Source organism: Nelumbo nucifera, chromosome 6 (genome assembly GCF_055504915.1).
Source record: "Nelumbo nucifera cultivar China Antique chromosome 6, China Antique-T2T, whole genome shotgun sequence".
NCBI classification, from domain to species: Eukaryota; Viridiplantae; Streptophyta; class Magnoliopsida; order Proteales; family Nelumbonaceae; genus Nelumbo; species Nelumbo nucifera.
Window position 1 is genome coordinate 56,625,438 of NC_142654.1, and position 4,136 is coordinate 56,629,573.

At 40.3% G+C, this 4,136-nt stretch overlaps 1 pseudogene; it reads left to right on the plus strand.

Annotated features, from left to right (window-relative positions):
* The first annotated feature begins 780 nt into the window (after positions 1 to 780).
* LOC104602082 (AUGMIN subunit 2 pseudogene) lies at positions 781 to 1,296 on the plus strand (annotated as a pseudogene).
* The last annotated feature ends 2,840 nt before the right edge of the window (positions 1,297 to 4,136 follow it).

The window sequence follows — 4,136 nt, forward strand, 5'->3', positions numbered from 1 at the left end:
TATGAAATTACCCCTAAACGTCATCTAATCACTTTGTAACTGGAGCAACATCTTAAATTTTCTATTATTTTTGACAGAGTAGAAGAACGCAAACCCAACTATTGCAACAGAGCGAGGGGCGAATTCTAAAGTAGAGAGGGGAGATAATTGACTGTTCATCATCTTCCCCCCTTCGAATGAAAATAGAGGAGCGGCGGTGACTCAGCGAAAAAAACCTCTCGATCCCAGTGGCGACGTTTTCCCTCTCTGATCACTTCTTCGGAGCAACAACACATCACTCCATCATTGATTCTAACTATAGCATGACGTTCCTTCTTGGTGAAACCAGAGCCGAACTCGAAGGAAGGTCAACTGTCTATCATCCCCAACCTCTCAAACAGAGCAAGAGAAACAGCAAACGAAACCCCTCCCTTCACTGATTTTTATTTCTTTTTCTTTCTCTCTCTTTCTCCCTCTCTTCTCCATTCTTTATTCATTTTCACATCCCATACACTGCTGTGAGTCCTTCGTTCATCATTCACACCAACTAAGAGTAGAAGAAACGTCAGTCTGTCTTGTTAGCTCCAACATACATTCTGCTCATCAACTCTGAAAAGCTCAAGCTCGGAACTCCATTTTCTTACAATAGATCCCTTCAGACCAATTCTGAATCAAAGAGGTCAGATACTAAAACGAGACTGCAGTTCCCCTGGTGCATTGTGTAAATTCAGGCCAACACCCAGACTAAAGAAGAGAGAGGGCCTACTGTTGATTTGGAAGGCTGCTATTGCTGATATCTCAATGGGGAGTGATACGACTTGGATTGGAAAGAAACCTCTTAGGCGCCTAGGAGGGATGTTTGATGCATTGTCTCTTGCAGCTGATCTTGGTTTTTCGGTTTCTCCTCCTCCTTCCCAAGAAGATATGCAAAGCTTGTCTACCAATACTGGTGACAAGAGTGATGATTTGATAAAGGTCTTGAGAGAGTTAACCACCATACAAAGAAAAATAGCAGATTTGCAAGTGGAGCACCAAAGTCGAAAGGACAACAAGAATATTGCACATCTAACGCATGTGAGTGAAATGGAAAAGAAGTGTGAATCACTGGCAAGGATTATTACTATATTGAAGGATGTTATTCAGAATAAATATTGCATCATTGCTCGACTTCAACAACCATATTCATTAGATTGCATTCCAGTGGAAGTAGAATATCAGAATCAATTTTCAGAACTGATGCTTAAGGCTGTAAGTGATGATTATGGGGCTTTGACTGAAGGGAAGGGAGATCCACATATAGATGGTCAAACCATGTAGGGTGATTGGGCAAAATTTCAAAAAATTCATTTCTCCTTTTAGGGAATCGTATTCCTTGATTTAGAAAAACTGCACTTTTTAAGGTTCGTTTTTGAAAAAAACCAGACCAGATCTGAAACCAAAAGGAGGGAGGGATATACCTGATACGGAATCCACAAACATAGCTCCCAATGTAGGTGTTCATGCCCAAAGAGGTCACCAAATTTTGTCTCCACTAAAGATGACACAGCTTAGGATGAAGCAGGATCAACAAAGCATTTCTTCAGCAAGAACAACAATCCTTCAGCAAAGATCACACAGGGGATGTGAGCACAACTTTAGATCTGATTTTTCTAGCAAAATCAAAATCAAGATCGAATCTTGATCAATCCAAGACTATGGGGATTGAACAGGGTAGGGTGGCAAGAACAGAGGAAAGAACTGGATTCTGCAAAAGTGTTTAACAGAAGGAATTCACCCTCTATTTATAACCTATCTGGATCAGTTTCCTAATCCTATCAGGAAAGAGTTTTTTTATCTAAATCTTTATTTGGATCTAAACTCTTAAGTGGATAAGACTTATCTTATCCTCTTGTTGATCCATATCTATATCTAATCTCAAATTTGCCCATATTTAATAAATCAAATTAACCCAATTCGAAATGTGCTTTAGGCTCATTAAGTTATTACGCTCACTTCCCTTTTAATTTGCTGGCTAACTTGGCTCTCTTTGTATGGCATGGGACCCTAACATTGATCTCCACAAAAACCATAGGGGTTCAGCCTAGACTCTATTACAAGGCCTGGCCGAATTCACTACTGAACACAGTGAACCCCTGAGCCCATCAGTATAGGCTCTTAGCAAGCCCAACATTTACACTAAATGATCATTGGGTCCAGCCACCTTATGAAGGCCCAAGGACTATGGACTTAAGTGAGATTAGCCCATCAGGTAAAAACCCTAAGTGGTCTTACACTTAACCTCTCAGCCCATAATGATCAAACACTACCCGACAAGAGATGATTTCTCCCTCGGCTGTAAGGTACAATGCTACACTCTCTACTCAGGATAGATCCCACGAATTAAAACATTTGCAAACCATTTTTAATAAAAACATTATATATATATATATATATTTTGCAAAACAAATTTCAAACACGTTTGAAATCAACTATCGGTAGTTTAGATTTCCATCAGAGAGAGTGCTATCCCCGATCATTCACTTTGTCCGACAAAGGGACTGATTTTATCACTGTGATCACCCACTCAGGTGAATTCTCAGACTACCCCAACATACCCAGGTTTTGACCCCATTAAGGATCTCATTGATTGGCATATCAAAGACAACCCAATCCATCACTTAGTCAAATACCATAATCGAGTCTAGGGTTAGGTGTAACTTTCTAGTTTTGCCCATCTGTCTCCAAGGTCTAGGGCATAACTAGAAAATGGTCCAGTTTAGAGTTTCAATCAAACCCACACTACATGTGCTTTGGGTCTCACCCTGGCAGATTTGTAAGTGGAGCTCCAAGGTCGAAAGGACAACAAGAATATTGCATAGGGCTGTTCATAAGAAGTCCCAACCCGACCAACCCGGACCGACCCAACCCAAGTCGGCCGGGTTATCTTCAGCACCGGTTGGTTTCGGATTGTAAAACATCATAAACCGATGGTTCAGGTCGGTTTTGGTTTTCACAAGAAAATCAAAACTGACCCAACCCGAACTGACTAATTGTCCCTTTATGAAGATTAAATTAATTAAGCCCCCATAACTAATTGTCCCTCTTCAAATCTATTACATTGGCTAGATTAATGATTGTAATTAACTGTCCTGAAGTCTCCCTACAGAATTCACCCAAATCTCAATTAAGACAATTAAACTTCAAAATGAATATATAATCAAAAGGATAGGTTGGTGGTTTTGGAGATAAAACTTAATTACTGAAAAGATATATAACATATATACCTCTAAAATAGGCATTATTATTATATGTGGGTTTTGCTCTTCTTCTCCTCTCCAAACTCCAAACTGTGGACTAGAGGTATATCATCTTTATCAAAAACAAGGCTTTTCCCGCGTTCACTTCCTCACATATTGTGGTGCCACAGTCCCCACATATATATTGCAGTTGAGTTTCTGTCAAGCATGGTTGAACTTAGAGTCAAAATCGACCCAAACTGACCCAACCCGACTCAAACCGACTAGGCCGGTTTTGCTTAACACCAGGTCAGTTTCGGTTTCAAATTCAGATAATCCGACCAGGTCGGGTCGGTTGGAAAAACCTCAATAAACCGACCCGACCAGACCCGCGAACAACCCTAATATTGCACATCTAACGCATGTGAGTGAAATGGAAAAGAAGTGCGAATCACCAGAAAAGGATTACTTTTATATTGAAGGATGTTGTTCAGAATAAAGATTTTGCATCATTGCTCGACTTCAACATCCATATTCACTAGATTGCATTCTAGTGGAAGCAAAATATTAGAAACAATTTTCAGAACTGTTGCTTAAGGCCACAAGTGATTATTATGGGGGCCTTGATAGCATTTGTCGCAAATTTTCAATGGATCTAGAACTTCAGGGAGCCACCATCTATATGGGAGGAAATGCTCCGACCAATTCCTGTTGCTCTAGCATCATGTACCCGATTCTTGAAGCCATGTCTGCTATGAGGGAAACATTTGCAACACTTCAAAATTTGCAAGTGGGTAATTCTTCTTCCCTATTGCCTTCTACACCCACCAGGGATCTTTCTCAAGGTTTAAGGATTTTGCAACATGCCATTTCACTATACCAAAACTCAATGATGGGGATGACAACCGAGTTCTAGGTTAATGGAGGTTTCACAAGCACGAT